Source organism: Marmota monax, unplaced genomic scaffold (assembly GCF_021218885.2).
Source record: "Marmota monax isolate L192 unplaced genomic scaffold, Marmota_monax_Labrador192_F-V1.1 WCK01_AAM20220418_F8-fsc00006, whole genome shotgun sequence".
Lineage (NCBI taxonomy): Eukaryota > Metazoa > Chordata > Mammalia > Rodentia > Sciuridae > Marmota > Marmota monax.
The window spans coordinates 15,443,275-15,463,946 of NW_026693712.1; the positions used below are offsets into that span (position 1 = coordinate 15,443,275).

General features: G+C 37.5%; 1 long non-coding RNA gene across 1 annotated transcript in view; it reads left to right on the forward strand.

The window, feature by feature from the left end:
* LOC124103751 (uncharacterized) overlaps window positions 1–14,066 on the forward strand; it is a 73,221-nt gene extending 59,155 nt beyond the window's left edge. Inside the window, exons 4-5 of the long non-coding RNA XR_006855258.2 lie at window positions 10,893–10,993; window positions 13,708–14,066. This is a non-coding gene — a long non-coding RNA (uncharacterized LOC124103751). The remainder of the gene's footprint in view (window positions 1–10,892; window positions 10,994–13,707) is intronic.
* The last annotated feature ends 6,606 nt before the right edge of the window (window positions 14,067–20,672 follow it).

Consider the following 20,672-nt stretch of genomic DNA (forward strand, 5'->3'; position numbering starts at 1 on the left):
AGGGCATTTGCTTCCAGTTAGGTCCATGGAAACCATATGACATAGTAAGTAGGATACTGGGCTCATAAGGAAAGACCAGGGTTCTAGAGTCTTTAGTTCTTCTACCTTTGGTCTATTCTCATATCTGTTTTTCACAGTGTTCCCATAGTGATCCAGCCAACATGCAGAACTAACCATGTCTCATATTGGAATTCTTCATTGCACCCAGCTGCCTTTCCACCCACACCCAGGACCTGCAGGACCAAATCCAAGGTCCCTAAGTGGCATGCAAGGCCCTCTGCATGCTTTCCTGCCTCACAACTGTCATCCCAACAACTCCGAGCTACTGGGCTGGCCATAGTTCCCCCTAGAACACATGCACCAAGCTGAGCGCATTCTTCAGGTCTTTGCTCATGCCTTTCCTTGGAGAGCCCATTTCTATTCCATCCCCACTTTTTTAACTTGCTAATTCCATCTCATCCTTTACAGCATGGCCAAGATATCATCTCCAAGAAGCCCCTTCCTTTGTTCCAGCCCCACCCTTGCCTGGGTTGTAAACCTCCATGAGCTCTATAATACCCTAAGCATACCTCTGTGTCTGCACTTAAAATATCCTAATTAGCTATGTGTAATTACATTCCCACAAAATAACCATGGCTATTCATGTCTTAATGATATTGTGTCTTAATGATATGGTCTCAAATGATAGCTGCTGGCACACACCCTGGTCCCAAGTAGATTTTCATTAAATGTTTATAGAACTAAAATATCTTAGGACTCAGTTCCCCATATTTAAAACGAGACCACGGAACTATATGAGCTATGAGATTTCTTCCAGTTCTAGAAAGTCACGGATCAAACCCACTCTAGTCACTAGAGAGCAATGTCAAGAGGGAATTAAACAGGAGAAAGTAAATTTTTATTTGGGAGTAGAAATTCAGAATAATCCCTGGCAAGGGAAGATATCCATGGCCAATCTGGACCAACCCATAAATACTTTATACTCAGGATGGAGTAAGGTTAGCATATGTCAAAAAAAGGTGGTGAGAAACAGACACAATGTCTAGTATACACTGACCATACAATAAGGACATACCAGTGGTGTTGAATCAAATGCCCCAAACCCACTTCATCTGCTTCTCCATTGGCATTTACCTGGTAAGGGGAGAGTCAAGAAAACCTCTGTCTAAAATCAACCAAAGAGCCATAGACTATGCTGACCAATTCTCCCCATTAACAATTCAGCATTGAAAAGCCTCTGAAAGAACTTTTAATAACCAAGAGGGAAGAGCAAACACATGAAGAATAAATTGGCAAAAACCTATTAGCAGAGAAATAGTCCTACCAGCCTGGGAACCTCTAGAATATCTGCAGGGGAGATTCACTCCTGTAATTGTTATCACCAACTTCTTTGGACTCTTTTGCTGCTCTTCTAACATCTACTAGAGATTGCATCACAGACAGATGGAATTGATGGTTAGTGGAAATCACACACAGCAAGTAAGACAAAAACATCAGTATTTTATCACACTTAGGCAGATTGACTTTCCCAAGAGCATCCCCATTTTTCAAAAACTGTATGTCAGTTACTTGGGGAGTGAGGAATACAAATCAAGTTTTTATGAAAATCACATATTTTAGTATGAAGTCTAATTAAGAGTTTTCAGGATGCATTTACATCCAAATAAATTAATTCTCTGTGATCGATCCAGCATTGATTTCCAAAGCTTGCAGGGGAGTTTATTTCAGGGGCATTACCTCATCTCTTGTGTTGCCAGTTTTGTTTTTTCCAACCCCTGTGCATTTGTGCCAAAAGATGTGTTTTGTCTCATGACGAGAGTTTTGATAATATAAATGCACTTTGCTTCATTTAATGTATTCATTTAATTTCTGCTTGGGTGATAGTCATCTGTCTTGTCCCCTCTTCTAACTCAGACTTCCTAACAATTTTATGTAGAAAATTAAAGTAATATTCTTTCTGAACCTGAATTGATTTTGTCCAGGTCTTATTTCAGAAATAATTGCAAAGAAGAATAATAGACTCAAAGACCTTGAATTTCACAGATTCCTTCTTTGTTGTTGGGCTTAAAGCCGTAATACAAAATCAGAGCATTTTTCTTTCTCTCCTCTTCATCTCTCACATTTAAGAGTAATCACTTGACTTGTGTCACTGGTTGGTATGACTTTGTTGTTGTTGCTGAAAATAATTCAGTTCAAGGGCTAGTAATTAAATCATCTGCTTATATTTGTTCTCATTTAAAAATCACTCAGAGCCAGAAACCTTTTTCTCTGTAGTTCTTTTAGGCAATGTCAAAGAAATCTTAGACCCTTGGGCTCCTAAGGTCAAAGGGAACCCTCAAATTGTGAAGTCTACCAAATTGGAGGCAGTAACAGGGGCTGCTATCTGGCTACAATGATTCAACCCCACTCTTCACATGACAATTTTATTTGCCCTGATCTATCCAAATATTCACCCTCGTTCCTCTTTCTGTCCCCTTTTCTCTCCCCCATAAAATAAATAAATAAATAAAATCAGTGTGGCCTAGTGATTGAACAGGATAAACAAGCATATTTGAGGAAGGAAGACTATCCCCTCCTCCACCCCACTCTCCAAAAGCAAAATTATGTTAACAATCTATTTTTTCCCCATAGATGACATTAGGACCATGGTATCTAGGTCTCTACTCTAAATATGCAGTTGCAGCCTTAAACTTAAGTGGGTATATTCCTCTGATAGTGTTGTTTGGCCTGGTGACATAAGACCAAGGAATCTGGATTAGGATTTGGGAGAACAAAGTTTTAGAATTGACATTGCCTCTTCTCAGCTCTGTGGCTGGTAAAGGTCCTTAAATTTTGTGAGTCTCAGTTTCCAAATGCATAAAATTTACCTCTAAGTCTTTTCCAGCTCAAACATTTTGGAGTCTTTGATCTCTACTAAATATCTTCTCTAAATCCCAATATTCTGTTTTTCATCTTTTTGTGGTATCTAACTTTAAATTACTCTTAAAGCAAAAGGTGCATTAAGAGAAATTTTTTTTCACATTGATAGCACATGTTTACGCTACAATATCCATAGGAAATATGTGATAACACCTGTGGATTCTGTCAAGTGCCAGTTTGAAGATATCTGTACTTCAGAGAGTAGAGATCTGCAGCCCCAGCACATGCTGCATGGTGAAGCAGCCTGACAGTGGACTTTCTTCAGTCTCACTCAACTTGCCTCCATAGTAAATGTGCACACAGGGAGAGGGACTTGGCTACCAAAGGAAGAAGAGGATTTTCTGAGCCCATTCCTTAAGCTGCGCCAGTGAAACCTGAGGTAAAGTCTAAACCCAACCTGTCCCCATGTGGCTCTGACACACCCCATATGTAATTACTGAGAATTAAGATGTACTGTAAGTGTATAAATGCACACCAGATTTCAAAGAGTTAGTATGAAAACACAAAATATCTCACTGATTTTTATATTGATTCCATGTTGCAATGGCAACATTTTAATTTTTATTTCTATTTGGTTAAATAAAACATGTTATTGAAAGTAATTTAACTGTCCCTTCTTAGTTTTTACAGTGGCTACTAGAAAAATTTTAATTACATATGTAAATCATGCTAAGACCAGAGACATAGAGGTTTCTTCTACTACTGGGTGGTAAAAGCTGCCTGGATCTTCCATTGGTATATCTGGATTCATCAAGGAAGAAGGTGATGATCAATGACAAAATTCTACCAGGTGAGACCCATCCTGGTCTGATTTCAGGTGGTCACATTTCCAGGACACTGGGCAGAGAAAAGCCTAACACCAAAAGGAGAAAAGTATTTCTCGAAGCCAAGTTACATAATTTTTTTTTTTAAGTTTGACAAATTCACACTGATTTCAGCACCAGGAACACAGCCAGTTTGGCAGTTCTGTTCTGAATTTTCTCTCTGATCTGAGGTACAAAGTTCCTGGACTGCGTAAGTTTTCCTTCCTGCTATAGTACTTCTGACCTGTTTGGAAAGGTTACAATCAAGAACTTAAACCTACTGCAATGAGATTGCAACGTGATGTAGGAGAAAGTTTGTGCAAGTGAAAACAAAATGAACCAAGCAGCCTGACATTAATACAAACAGAAAAAATAATAGGAGTTTCCTTTTACAAACTTCCTCCTCTCCAACAAGCAATGTTCCTTTAGACAGCAGCTCACAAAACCCTCCATTCTGATATGTGATCTGGGGCCCTCTGGACTCCAGCTCCTCCCTGGCCACCCTTCCTACTAATCACCTTCACACATGCAGCAGCCCTGCTGAGCCACTCACAATCTCTCCAGAACATGCTGCTGCTATTCCCTGGGTCTGAAAGGCTTTCCCCTAATCCCCTCGCTCCACCTGGAAAAAGTATACTCCTCATTCAAAACTCAATTATAGCCTGATTTTCTTCCCGAGGCCTTGTCTAAACATCAGGCTCCTGGACAGGCTCCCAGCCCTGTGCATGTAACATGCAAATCACACCCTGTAACATGTGAATTGCACCCTGTCTTCAGTGATTGCCTCCATCTCCTCCTTTGCAAGATCCTGAAGTTATGTTCTTGGCTTACCATAGGCAAGTAACAAGTGCTTGTATACGGAATGAATTAGTAAATGAATATTTAGTCTCTATAGTTACATTATAGGACTGGAATTATGTTAATAACCAAACTAAGAATTTTCATTCTCTAATGTGAAAATAGACTTTTCACTTTGAGCTCTGCATGGGACTTAATTCCAAAGACATAGAGAGATGATGTATTTCTCCATGTTTAATTTATGCTTAATTCTGTTTTATTAGCAAGTGTTCAGGAGGCATGATAAAGAGGCAATACAGTAGCAGCTGATGATGGATGTGTCATCTTGGATGCTTTATCCATCTCTCTTATGACACATACTTTGACTTCTTGGTCTCAGAGTCAGGAGAAGTGTGGATTCAACCATCTATATTCTGCTACTCAGACCCCTGTGATCAATAAAATGTATTTTGCAGAAGGTTTGGTAAATGAGAAATCTATTTCCATAACCAGGGAAAAACAGTGAAATCAACTATCCTGGACTGAGATGGAGACCACTGCTTTCCTCCTTACAAGAGCCCCACAATATTCATCTAACCACTTACTTTATATAGAAAAACTCATGACATGTGTCAGTGAAGAAAACAAAATAAAATTGCTTTGTTTTTAAACCTTCTGTGATAGAAAATAAACTTCATATAGGCAAGGATATTGACTATTTCATTCACTTGATAGTAATTATACCAGAAATATATGCTGGCCAACTAGGTAAAAGCCTAGGTGGTGGTGATGGGAGAGGTAGAAAAAGGAATGTTATCAAAATAGTCCCATAACCAGGTGGTGTTCAGAATAGCTCCTTGCTGGTAAACATGCTCTCTCACCTATAAAAGAAGATTGATGAAATGGTGTTATTAGACTATAGCTTTTTCCCCACATGATTCTTGAGTGTAAAATTAAGACAGATGTACTTATATCAAGAAGGCAAATGAATGATAGAAATAGTTTTCATTGGAAACATCAAAAACCAACCACGGTAAAACAACCTTCTGCAAAGTGTCCCTTAGAGAAGAACATGGTGTGGAGATGAGACAGTAATGCATAGGAGTTCTAGGTGTGGCTCATTCCTGTCTCTCTTCCCATTGAGTCAACAGGGTTCCACAAAAGGTCATGCCATTTCTGGAATTCCAAATTTTTTGAACCCTCAAAAGTATGTTGAAACTAGAACTTGGGAAGAAAAAATGTTTCACAGAATGGAAAGTTTCATACTTAAGGGAAATTGGTGCCAGAATTCTGATTGGTTAAAAATAGTAGGTTTGTGAGGAACAATAGTTTTCTTCAAAATTAGTTATATCCTTGCTGATGTGACTCTAAGTTAGCCTAATATGGAAGAAAAAATAAGAGGATAAACAGGTTTGTTAAAGGATCTCTGAGTTCAAAGCCAGCCTCAGCCAAAGTGAGGCACTAAGCACTCAGTGAGACGTTGTCTCTACATAGAATACAAAATAGAGTTGGGGATGTGGCTCAGTGGTTGAGTGCCCCTGAGTTCAATCCCACCCCTATACAAAAAAAAAAAAAAAAAAAGTCACCAAAACTAAAGACTTTTTTCAATTCACAAAAGTAGTAATGAAGACTGGAATAACCTTAGACAGTTTGTATTTCCTCTTTATCCCAGAAAATGTTTTTCTATTATCATCCCAGCGGCAGCGACAACATGTATCCAGCACCGGCAGGAGTCTTTGGAGATGCTATAGAGTAACCATCAAAGCACAGTCTGTTGTTCCTTAGAGTTAAACAAGTCTTCACTTATTATCAGTTGACTTTAGGCAAGTTAATGTAGCCTCTCTGAGAATAATAATATATCTATGAATTTCCTAGGGTTGATGTGAGGGTTGAATAAGATAATGCATGTAAAGTGGTTGATGTGAGGGTGGGATAAGATAATGCATGTAAAGTGATTGGCATTTGGCAAGCACTCAAAAACATTGACATTTTATTGTCATCACCATCATCACAGATATTAATATGCTATGTGGGCATTTGGGGGCAAAATTAACACGTTTACCTTTCCTATGGAAAAAAAAAATAGTTCACCCTGGTAAGCAAAATAATCAAATAAATAAGGATGTGGGGGAGGGTATGTTTTTATAATGAAAAAAAAAAATTAAAAGATATTGGCAATAGCCAAAAGCAAGGCACTCAAAGTGATTGAAAGTTTGTCTTCTCCAGTCCTTAACTTTGAATGACCTCATCCTATCAACATTTATGTCAACATGGTTTTAGCTTTATGTGTGTCACTAAGCCATAAACTACATTTTTTTTTGTACCAGGAATTAAACTCAGGGGAAGTTAACCACTGAGCCACATTCCCAGCCCTTTTTATTTTCTATTTTGAAACAGTCTCACTAAGTAGATTACAGTGTTGCCAATTTGCTGGAACTGGCTTTGAACCTCCTGCCTCAGCCTCTAGAACTGCTGGGATTATAGACACATACCTCCATGCCCATCCTACAGTTCTTTTTAATACAATCTAAAATTCAAGTTTTATTCTGTTCAACCAATGCACTTATTTCCAATAAATGAGTTTTATGAATATAGAAGAGAAGGGAAAAAAACTTTTTTTTTTCAGTGTTGCAGATTAAATCCAGAACCTCATAAGTGGAAGTAAAGGTGGAAGGAAAAGGAACAAGAAAGGGAGGAAGGGAGAGAGGCAGGAAAAAAAAAGGAAGAAAGGAAAAGGAGGGGAAAGAGAAAAAAGGCAGAAGAAAAGAAGGAAAGTCTTTCACAAATATGGAGAGATGGTTACTGGAAAACAGGTTTCCTGTAGAAGAACCTTGCTTATGGAAGATGAACCAGGCAGCATTACTAAGCAAATTTGGAACCACCGCGATGGCTGGCTGTTGGTTCATACCCTGTTAACTGAGCCCTTTGATCTCAGTGTGTTTCTCAAACCTCAGCACAGGATGGGGGAGCTTCAAATAAATCTTGAGCATTAAAACCAGATGGACTGCCTGGTTATCAAACTCTACACTGTCACTTTTAAACTTGGCTTGGCCCAGTTTAATCTTGTATAGAGGGTTTTAAGGTATAACACTGAGAAATCTCTGAAAAGTTCCCTAATAAGACTCTAATGAGACTACCATACAGTCATGTTTATGAACCCTTTCCTAGATGACCTCCAGGACCTCACATCTCTGTCTTCTGTGCCCAACGCCATGAATCCTAACCAAGAGGAAGGACTCCACAGGGGAGGCAAGGAGGGTAGATGTGGGGAGATGCCAGGTATACTATAAGCATCCCTTTCCTATCTCCATTCATTCTTCACATTCCAGCTCAAACATTGTCTGTACATGTGATAGCAATTCAGCCAATATGCATTGAGTTCCTACTAGATGTGCTAAATGAGCAACCTAAGGCAGAAGAATAGTCAGATGTTAACAAGTCTTTTTTTTCTTTAATTTTTATTTGTTCTTTTTAGATATATAGTAGATGACAGTAGAGTATCTTTTTTTAGATGAGAGTAGAGTGTATTTTTAGATGATTTAGTATATTTTTAGATTTTTCTTGTATTTTGACATATTATACATACATGCAGTATAACTTAATCTAATTAGAACCCACTCTTGTGGTTGTACATGATGTCAAGTTACATTGGTCATGAATTCATATATAAACATAGGAAAGTTATATACAATTTATTCTACTGTCTTTCCTAGTCCCGTCCCTCCTTACTTTCCTACATTCCATTTTGTCTAATCCAATGAATTTCTTGTTGTGGTTTAGCATCCACATATCAGAGAGAACATTCTGCCTTTGGTTTTTGAGGACTGGCTTATTTCACTTAGCATGATATTCTCCAGTTCCATCCATTTACCAGAAAATGCCATTATTTCATCTTCCTTATGGCTGACTATTAACCCATTATGTATATGCCACATTTTCTTTATCCATTTATCTGTTGAAAGGCACCTAGGTTGGTTTCATAGTTTTGCTATTGTGACTTGACCTGCTATAAACATTGATGTGGCCTCGTCACTATAGTATGTTGATTTTAAGTTCTTTGGGTATATGCTGAGGAGTCACACGGTGGATCTATTCCAAGTTTTCTGAGGAATCTCCATACTGCTTTCCATATTGGATGCACCAATTTGCAGTCCTACCAGCAGTGTATTAGTGTATCTTTGACCCAACATCCTTGCCAAGATGTTAACCAAGTCTAACCTTCCCTGCTGTGAGGCGGGTTTCCTGGTGGCATCACAAAGTGCAGGGGGAAGAGGGGGAGGAAATATTAATTTTGATGGGAGTGAGGAGAGGACATTTCAGAAGAGCAAACTCACAGGAGGAAACACAGAAGCTCCTTCACCACACAGAGGATTGAGGAAGGGGTGTTCAAAGATAATGAGACTTTTGGAAGCTTTCATCATCTTCACAAAAGTGGTAAAAGATCTCCAGGAACCTCATTATTCTCAACACAAAATATGAATAATCAGGTTTTTTAGTGGAGAGGACTTGGGGCAATCACATCCCAGTAATGATACCATTCAGTTTCTAGACTTTGATTGCCAATGCTGTTCTCCAACAAAAGAAGCAATGACTGAGCCTATGACTGGGACAGGGGATATACAAGATGAGCCTGTCAAAAGAACACAAACCAAATGAAAGAGCTCCCAATGGCCAAAGCTGGAACAGTTTGAGAAGTACTCAATTATAGCCCAAGGCATAAATTTAATCTCCATGACATAAATAAATAGGGAAAAAGAGACAATGCTTCATGCAAAAGAGTTCCAAAGAATTTATGCAGATACTATCAAGGAAGCAGAGCAGCATTCCCCACTCTTTAGTGTGGGCTGTGCATGTGACTGAAGATGGTATAGAAAGGAAGAAGATACCCCAGAAGGGCAGGGGGTACAGGGAGGGATCAAGTGTCAAAACCTGCTAATAAGAATTTTTCCCCCTTCTACCTGAGACCTATAACTCTGCAACCCAGATGTTCTGAGACAATGCAAATTTGATATCATTTTAATACTTTCAATAAAGATATTCATTAATTGACTATACGTAAATTTTTATACCTCATTAAATATCTTACAGACACACGAGTCACACAGAAGTCTTCTGTCATCCCCAAACTCACCTACTTTGAGAAGGTTTTTATCTTTTTATTTGAGAAGGTTTTTATCTTTGTCATAGCAGCCTAGCACAAGTTAGTGGGTAATTGCCCAGCCTCAGTTTCCTTCTATATATAATAGGTATCACTAGGTTGTTTTGAAGAACAAACATGACCATTAGTACAAGAGCACAGAGCTCACTGCCTAGCACACAGCAAGCAGATGGCAAATGGTAGCTATTTATTAAAAGGTGGTACTAGAGATAATGAAGCTTCTTGACATGGCCTGGGAGAATTATTAAGCATAGTGAAATAGATGAATTTCTGCTGCTACTCACCCTAGAGCACTCCACATATGTGCTCAGATGAAAAACACTAGATCTTTGCTGGTTAAATGTTGACAGTTGGAAACATCTACCCACAGTGACTTTCCTCCAGCAGCTCATGTATAAAACCACTGTTTCTGTTCTCCATTTACTTCATCTTAATATGCAGTAAATACTCAGTGAACATTAGGCACTTTTAATGATATTCTGACAGTTTCTCCCAGTTGGCAATCCCCTGGACTGGTTCTACTGGATTTCAGCTGCACTGGAGGGCCATTACCCATCTATTTGAAATATCTTCCAAAGTTAATTTCTGGGCACTCCTACTTTTATGTCAAATTATCCCAAATATAGCCTCCGCATTTCATCAACTACTATGCAGCTATTTCCTGTGATACATTGACAGGCAAATTGACAATAATTTAACATTGTGGGCATAAATCATGAAGGTTTTCTGTGCCCTGCAGATTTCATCCTAGGCTGTGGGCAGCTTGAGTGCAGGCTCCAGTCCACACACCTGCTCTCAGGCTTGGCCTCCAGCTGGTCCTCACTAGAGGTTGTTGGTGGTAATCACTACAGGAAACACCTCTAGGAAGCACCACCCATTTTCCTAGGAGCCCCTGAGTAGAGCATAGCACAACCAGGACAAGCTCCTGGCTCCACAGCTTCACCTGGAGTTAACTCTCTGTGGAAAACTTGAATGCAATAGGCACCTCTAACAGCTCCATTTATTTTTAAAAGAAATGAAGATATTTTCTCCCCTACTCCACCATTCCAGGAATCTGGAGATTTTTTTTAAGGCAAGAACTATCTAATAATGAGTAATTTCACTGGTCTATATTTAGAAGCAAAGAAGGTTTTTGTTTTTGTTTTTTTTAGGTCATTGCAGGGAAGTTCTCAAAACTGTACAAGTTGGGAAGAATCAAGAGAAGGTGTCTGTCATGATTTTTTTTTTCCTTTCAGAGCAAAGAGATTCACCACCAGGAACAAGGTCCCAGAGAGGAGACAAGAGGGACTGGTTCTTCAGCTGCAAAATGGGCATTGCAGTGCCCTGTAGTTCCATGGTGAGGAGCACAAAAGATGGCAAGCATCAAAGCTCTCTGCCCAGTGATGCTACACCTTCCGGCCCTCTGCACCTGTCTGCCTCTCGGCCCGGGCGCTCATTCCCTCTCTCCTGCGGACAGTCTCAGGGCTAGTTCCCTACTTTCAGTCTCCTTCCTCTGATCTGCCAGTTTGCTCTTGTTCTTCCTAAGTCTCAACTTTGATGTGTCACTCTCTTCCTTGAGACATTCTGGGCTTCCTCAGCATGGGCTGGCATTCTTGGCCTCTATTGTTACACCACATCCTGTAGTTCTAGATCTATTCCCTTTTGCTCATATATTCCTTCTCCTGGCCTCACAGGACTCCCTGCCATTCTCCACCTTCTATTTAGATCCCTATTTCTCCTCCATTGAACCCTACCATATCACTTCACTGTGAAGGGAAGCCTTCTTGATCTTAAATCCTATAATGGCTCTCTGCATACTTTCCTAGCATCTGATTCTGTAGTCATCCAATTATATCTTCAATTTATTATATAGTAGAGAGGCAGTATAATGGTGGTTAAGAACAAAGATTCCAAAATCAGATTATCTGGGGTTGAATCCAAGCCCTGCCACTTCCTAGCTCTGAACTTGAGCAAGTTACCTCTGTCTTTAATTTCTTCATTCTTAAAATACAGATAATGTGACCTGAAAATGCACAAGGAAGGAAACTTGCATGTGTATTATTCATCAAAAGAAGCCAACCTGAAGAGGTTGCTTTCTGTATGTTTTCAGATATAGGACATTCTGGAAAAGATAAAATTACAGAGACAGTCAAAACATCAGTGGCTGCCAGGGGTTGGGGTAGGGAGGGATAAATAAGCAGAGCACAGAGGATTTATAGGGCTATAAAAATACTCTGCATGGTACTGTAATTGTGACTCCATATTATTATATGTTTTTCCAAACACATAGAATACACAACACCAAGAGTGAACTCTAATGTATGCTGTGGACTCTGGGTGATTATGAAGTGTCAATGTTGGTTCATCAGTTGTTATAAATATACCACTTTACAACAGATGCTTACGGGAGGGTTTGGACATGTGTAGGACCCAGTGGTATATAGGATATCTCTATACCTTCCTCTTATTTGGCCTATAAATCTTAAAATTCTCTAAAAAATAAGATCTTAAACAAAATGCACATTGTGATAATTTTTTGGTGGCGAGGAGAGGGGGACCAGAGGGATTGAGCTCAGAGGCACTCAACCACTGAGACACATCCACAGTCCTATTTTGTATTTGACTTAGAGATAGAGTCTCACTCAGTGGCTTAGCACCTCACTTTTGCTGAAACTGTCTTTGAACTCGCGATCCTCCTGTCTTAGCCTTCCAAGCCGCTGGGACTACAGATATGTGCCACCACACCTGGCCGCACACCTGTACTTATTTTCTCCTCCCCTTGAGAGTGGGATGTGCTCATTGACTGTAACTGAAATGACAGTGTGTGCCCTTCCACTTCCTCCTTCTCTTGGATCAATCATTCCGTTCAGTCAGCTCCCTGCTTAAGAACACCCATGCAACCCTATGGTCAGGCCCACATGGCAAGGAACTAAGCCCAAGAGATAATTAGTACAGATTAAGTGAGTTGATATCAGCGTAGAAAATTATTAGATATGCCTTTAGAATGTGGTAAATAGTATTATTGTAATAGCTATAGCAGTTGTTATTTTGAAATATATTATTCATATGGAAACATTTAGCATATAAAGTAACAAATAGCCAAAATACTGACAGTGAGTGTCAAATAAAAACACATAGCCATCTGTCATGGTTTGGATATGAGATGTTCCCCAAAAGCTCCTATGTTAATGTAGGAATTGTCAGAGGTGCAAGGATTAGATTATGAGGGCTATAACCTAATCAGTTCACCTTATTTTGAATGGACTAAGTGGTGACTGTAGGCAGGTAGGTCATGGCTGGAGTGGGTGGGTCACTGAGGCATGTCCTGAAAGGGTTCACTCTCCCTGTGGTCCCTTCCCCCTCCTCTCTCTCTTTCTGCTTCCCGGCTGCCATGTCCTGAGCAGCTTCCCTCTGGCATACACTTCCACCATGATGTTCTGCCTCACCTTGGGCTCAGAGCAATGAAGTCTGCCCGCCATGGACTGTGCCTATGAAAACATCAGTCAAAATAAACTTTCCTTCCTCTAAGTTGCTCTTGTTAGGTATTTTAGTCGCAGTGAGGCAAAACTGACAGATACACCATATTTTGCATATTTTTTAAGAAGCAAAATATTTTAGGTAATTGAAGTCCTGTGTACCCTCCCCACATTCCAGTCCTACCTAGCAGGGGGCTACAGTTCCAAATTTTGTGTGATCATGCTTTTATATTTTTATTTTCTGTTCTAAAATAATACTGTGCATAATAGCTCTTTTCAAAATGTGTTTTTGGTCAACACTATGTTTTTGAGATTTATTTTAAAATAGGTAGCTTCAGTTAGTCCATTATACCTACTCTGTTATATTATATAAATATTCTCTAATTCATCATTTTATTTTTGAGAAAGATTTTTGTTGATTCCGGTGTTAGAAAAATCAGAGATCATCATGCAGATGAGAAGGTCAAGCTGAAGATGGAAATTGACTTGACTAAAGTCATATAAAATATAGTGGAGCCGGGACTTTGAAAGACATTATGGTAGCTGGGAGGGGCCAGTTGTCTTCTCAACATACTTTTCTCTTATCTTTTCTCAGACTCCTTGGAGGAACTCCTCTTGTTCCACAAGATCCTGTTGGGAATGTCAGTGACTCCCTCAAGAGCCAGCAAGAGAACCCATGACTCAGGCTTTGTCAATCACAGTACAACATTCCCTGGTATATAATGATTAGCTCAGGAAGATCATGTTAAACCAATCTGAATCCTGTGATTTTGCTGAGCTTAAAAAAATAGAAGCCTGGAGTTTTCAGAAAACTTCTCTCCTGCTATGTGGGGAAAGTCTGACTCTGGAAAAGAGAATGAAACCAACACAGAGAGAAGCAGTGACAAATAGGTGGGAGGGAAGTGAAAGAACAAAGGTTATTTGGGCCCTTGAATACAAAATGCCTGAACTTCAGTCCTTATCCTTTATTTTTAGCTTAACCCAGTTTGACTTGTGTTTCTATATCTTGCAACAGAGTCCTGACTCTCAGTTCACTGTCCTTTGTACTCTGCCACAACTGCACCTCCTAGATATTGAGTAAACACTTGATTGTAATGACAACCTCAACAAAGCCATGGAAATATCACTGATCTTGGAGTTAGGGAACACAGCAAGACTAACTGCAGTCACAGTTATAATGTGGCACTTCCCTTCTCTTGGATAATCTATTTCACCTCGACCTGTCATCCATACATTGAATAAATTTTGTCATGTTCCCATTATGTGCCAGAGGAATATGTGACAAGAATAGCATCAAAGACATAGAGGTAATACTTAGTACTCTATGTATTTTATATAAAATTGTAAAATATTAATTCTAAACAGACTGCTATTAATAAATAGTGCATATTTAAATAATCAGAGAAAAGACAAAAAGCCAAGAGGAGGAGCTGGGGTTGTGGCTCTGTGGTAGAGTGCTTGCCTAGCATGTGTGGGGCATGGGCTTCAATTCTCAGGACTGCGTGTAAATAAGTAAAATAAAGGTCCATTGACAACTATTTTTTTTAAAAAAAAAGCCAAGAGGAGTTAAATGGAATATTAAAAATATTTTATTAGCCCAATATGAAACAGGAAAGGACAAATAAGGAAATAAAGAGAGACAGACAAATGGAAAATAAATAACAAGATAATAGACTTAAACTCAACCTTACCAATCATTACATTAAAAATAAGTAGACTGAGCCTCCCATTAAGAGGCAGAAATTTTCAGACTAGGTATAAAAGCAAGACCTAACTGTTTTTGTCTCTAAGACAATCTTTACATATAAACTGTATTAAAAGCTAAAGGATAGAGGCAAAAATTCACCATGCACACTATATGCACAAAAAGTTAATGTGGCTATACTAATGTAAGACACAGATGACTTTAACAAGGAGGTATGTCAGAGATAAAGACAGATGTTTCACAATGATGAAATGTGAAGACACAACAATTATAAATGTGTATTAACCTAGTTACAAAAGTTCAAAAAAATATGAAGAAAAAATTGACAGCACTAAGGGGAGAATTAGATAAATTCACAATTATAGGTGGAGATTTTAACAGCCCTCCCTCACTAATAGCACAAGTAGGAAGCAGATGGTAATTAATAGAAAAAATAATTATATAGAATATCCAAACACCATCAATCACCTTGACCTACATAATATTTACAGAACAGTGAAAGCACTGCAAAAACACATTACTTTCAAGTGCACATGGAAAACTCACCAAAATACACAATATCTTAAGCTGAAATATAAGTTTCACTTATATACAATTGTATGTCACCAATAACAAGATAGTAAATGAATAAATAATGGTTCAATACATTTTAAAAGATTGAAATCCTTCATAATATATTCTCTAACTACAATGAAGTTAAATCATAACTCAGTAGCAATGATATCTAGAAAATCTCTAAATACTTTAGTACTAAACAATGCATTTTTAAACCACATAGGAATAAAAGAAGGCATAGTAAGCTAAACTCAGAAATATTTCAAAATTAATGATGAAGAAAATATAGCATATCAACATTTTGGGGGTAGAGCTAAAGCAGCATGTAGGAGGAATTTTATGGAATTGTGTGTGTGTGTGGTGCTGGGCATTGAACCCAGGGCCTTGTGCTTTCATACTGACTGAGCTATATCCCCAGACAAATTTTATGCATTTTAAATGTTATGATAGAATAAAAAATGTAGAAATCACAGATCTGTATCTCCACCTTAAGAATCCAGAAATGCCAGAGACCAGATGGATTCACAGCTGAGTTCTACAAAATCTACAAAGAAGAATTAATATGAATACTCCTCAAATTTTTCCGTGAAATAGAAAAAGAAGGAGCCCTTCTAAACTCATTCTACAAAGCTAGTGTCATCCTGATAACCAAAACCAGACAGAGACACATCAAGGAAAGAAAATTTCAGACCTATATCACTAATGAGCATTGATGCAAAAATTCAATAAAATTCTGGAAAATTGCATTAAAAACATATTTAAAAAATAGTGCTCCATGATCTAGTGGGGTTCATTCCAGGGATGCAAGGTTGGTTCAACATATGGAAATCAATAAATATAATTCATATAAATATAATTATATTAAATAGACTTAAAGATAAGAATGATATGATTATATCAATTGACGCAGAGAAGGCGTTTGACAAAATATAGCACCCTTTCATGTTCAAAACACTAGAAAAACTAGGAATAGTATAAACACATCTCAATATTATAGAAGCTATCTATGCTAAACCCAAGACCAACATCATTCTAAATGGAGAAAAATTGGAAGCATGTCCCTTAAAACGGGAACAAGACAGGGATGCCCTCTTTCTCCACTTCTATTCAACATAGTCCTTGAAACTCTAGCCAGAGCAATTAGACAGATGAAAGAAATTAAAGGAATACAAATAGGAAAAGAAGAACTCCAACTATCATTATTTGCTGATGACTTGATTCTATACTTAGAGGAGTTAAAAAAAATCCACAAGAAAAGTTCTAGAATTAATAAAGAAAGTCAGCAAAGTAGCAGAATATAAAATCAATACCTACAAATCAATGCATTTCTATACATCAGTGATGAATCCTCTGAAAGAAAAATTAGGAAAACTACCCCATTCACAGTAACCTCAAAATAAATAAATAAATAAAATACTTGGGAATCAACTTAACAAAAGAGGTGAAAGACCTCTCCAATGAAAACTACAGAACACTAAAGAAAAAAATTGAAGAAGACCTTAGAAGATGGAACGATCTCCCATGTTCTTGGATAGGCAAAATTAATATTGTCAAAAGGGCCATACTACCCAAAGTGCTTTACAGATTCAATGCGATTCCAATTAAATCCCAATGTCATTTATTGTAGAAATAGGAAAAGCAATCATGAAATTCATTTCAAAAATAAGATATCCAGAATAGCCAAAGAAATCCTTAGCAAGAAGAGTGAAGCAGGAGGCATCACAATACCAGACCTTAAACTATCCTATAAAGCTATAGAAACAAAAACAGCATGGTATTGACACCAAAATAGACAAGTAGACCAATGGTACAGAATGGAAGAAACAGAGAGAAACCTGCATAAATACAGTAATCTCATTCTAGACAAAGATGCCAAAAACACACAGTGGAGAAAAGATAGCCTCTTCAACAAATTGTTTTGGGAGAACTGGATATCCATATGCAGCAAAATGAAAATAAACCCCTATCTCTCACCATGCATAAAACTCAACTCAAAGTGGATCAAAGACCTAGGAATTAGTCCAGAGTCCCTGCACTTAATAGAGGAAAAGTAGGCCCAAATCTTTATCATGTTGAATTAGGCTCCGACTTCCTCAACAAGACTCCTAAAGTACAAGAAATAAAATCAAGAATTAATAAATGGGATGGATTCAAACTAAAAAGCTTCTTCTCAGCAAAAGAAACAATCAATGAGGTGAACAGAGAGCCTACATTTTGGGAGCAAATTTTTGCCACACACATGTCAGATAGAGCACTAACCTTCAGGACATATAAAGAACTCAAAAACCTTAACATCAAAAAAAAATCAATAAATGGGCTAAGGAGCTGAACAGACACTTCTCATAAGAAGATACATAATCAATCAACAAATATATGAAAAAATGTTCAACATCTCTAGTAGTAGAAAAATGCAAATCAAAACTACTCTAAGATTTCATCTCACACCAGTCAGAATGGCAATTATTAAGAATACAGACAACAATAAATGTTGGTGAGAATGTGGGGGGGAAAGGTACACTCATACATTGCTGGTGGCACTGCAAATTGTCACAACCACTCTGAAAAGCAGTATGGAGATTCCTTAGAAAACTTGGAATGGAACCACCATTTGACCCAGCTATCCCACTCCTCAGTATATACCTAAAGTACTTAAAATCAGCATACTATAGTAATGCAGCCACATCAATGTTTATAGCAGCTCAATTCACAATAGCTAAACTATGGGAGCCATCTAGATGCTCTTCAACAGATGAATGGAAAAACAAACTGTGGTATATACACACAATGAAATATTACTCAGCCTTAAAGAATAATGAAATGATGGCATTTGTAGGTAAATAGATGGAGCTAGAGAATATCATGCTAAGTGAAATAAGCCAATCCCAAAACACCAACGGCCAAAAGTTTTCTCTGTTAAGTGGATGCTAAACCATAGTTGAGGGAGTGGTAGGGAAGAATGAAGAAACTTTGGGTTGTGCAGAGGGGAGTAAAGGGAGGGGTGGGATGGTGGGGATGGGAATGACAGTAGAATGTAGAGACAGACATTATTAACCTATATACATGTATGATTACTTGTGTGACTCAGCACCATGTACAGCCAGAGGAATGAGAAGTTGTGCCCCGTTTGTGTAAAATATGTCAAAATACATTCTACTGTCACATGTAACTAATTACACAAATTTTTAAAAAGAAAAAATAAGTATGAAAGAGGACATGCCACTACAGATCCTTCCATCAAAATGACAATAAGGAAATATAAACAACCTTGTACCAATGAAATTTAACATCTTACGTTAATTGCCAATTTTTTTTTGAAAAATATACCTTATAAAAACTAACATGGGAAGAAATAGAAAATCAGACTAAACCTTATTGTGAATATATTCTATCAATCAGGTATAATCAAAATACACCAAAATTTTATAAGTGTACACACACACACAATACACACACCCTAACATAACTTAAATGAATCAAATTCATTATCAAAAACTTTCTACAAGGAAAACTCCAAGGCCAGATGGCTTCTTTGGTAAATTCTATATAATATTGAAGAAGTAATACTAACACTAAATCAACTCTTTCTGAATTTATTTCACAAGGCAAAATCCTGATAGCCAAATTTGAAAACATTTTCAAGAAACTATGTACTGATATCTTTGAGAAAACAAAAATCCCCCCAAAATATTAGTAAATTGGATGGTAAACAATCACATGAAAAATAATACCATTATTCACTATAGAATACAAATACGAACTACGATGAGATAGTTAACTATCAGTTAGAATGACAAAAGTTTTTAATCAACAACCCAGATGTCAGCAAGAATTTGGCACAGCTGGAACCCTTCAACATGTTTCTTATAAACACTTAATATATGACCCCAATTTATCACCCCTAGGTATTTAGCCAGGAGAAATTAAAATATATGTTCATGTAAAAGCCTATATGCAAATGTTCTTAATGATATTATTATTCATAATCTCCAAAATCATAACAACCCAAATGTCTACCAACTGGTGAATGGATAAGCAAATTGTGATATATCCATACAACTAAAGACTAAGTACATCTACAATGCTTACTACAGACGCTATTTTAAGTGTCTGTAGTAAGCACTGTACAAATCTGAATGCATTTAATCTTCATAACCCTATGAGGTATGTACTTGTATTATCATGCCCATTTTACAAACAAGAAAGTCAAGGCACAATACAGTAAATTTCCCATGTCCAAACAAGTACAACTTTGTTTGTTTGTGTGTTTGTTTGTTTTTGGTACCAGGGGTTGAACTCAGGGGCACTCAACCACTGAGTCATATCCCCAGCCCTATTTTGTATTTTATTTAGAGACAGGGTCTCACTGAGTTGATCAGCATCTCAAGTACACCTTTGATCCTATGCTGTCTGACATGGGATCTTTGCTCTAACTTTCTCTGGAATAGCATTGTCCAATAGAAACAAAATGTGTCCCATAAACTGCATATCATTTCAAATTGCTTAGTAGCTACACTAAAAAAGTAAAAAATTAAAATTTAACTTAAAAAATTTTACATACAACACAAAAGTTAAAAGAAAATGCAATATTTGCCCAAACAATACAGTTTTGACTAACAAAAGCATGTTTTACACCATTTCCATTTTAAAATTTAAATTCATTAAAATTAAGTAAAATGAGATGGACATCATTACCCTAAGTCATATATGAAGTCATGAATTGTGTGACTCTACTTTGTATACAACCAGAAATATGAAAAATTGTGTTCTTACATAAATTGTAATGCATTCTGCTGTCATATATAACCAATCAGAATAAATTTTTAAAAAAGGAAAAAAATAAGTAAAATTTAAAAAATTATTCTACATTTTTTTGCAGTTGCAATATTTCAAGCAGTCCTGGTGTGTCCAGGGGCTGCCACCGTATTGAACAGTACAGGTGTGGAGGATACACTTTCTGTAGATGTATGTTCCTTGGAATTAATTCCAGAGAATAAAATTGAGGAGAATGAAAAAATAATAAGAAGAAATAAAGTACTGGTACATGCAAAAAACATAAACGAATCTGGCAGCTACTAGGTAAGGTTAAAGAAGGTCCTATTTCATTCTTAAGACATAAGGAAAATATAATGGAATAGAAATCAAATTAGTGATTTTCAGGGGCTGGGTTTGGCCAGAGGGCATTGTCTACAAAAGGTCACGAAAGAATGTTTTTGGGTGATTGATTTATTCTACAGCTTAATGAAGTAATGGTCTTGCAACTGTATGTTTGTCATCAGTCTAAAATATTACCTTAAAAAGAG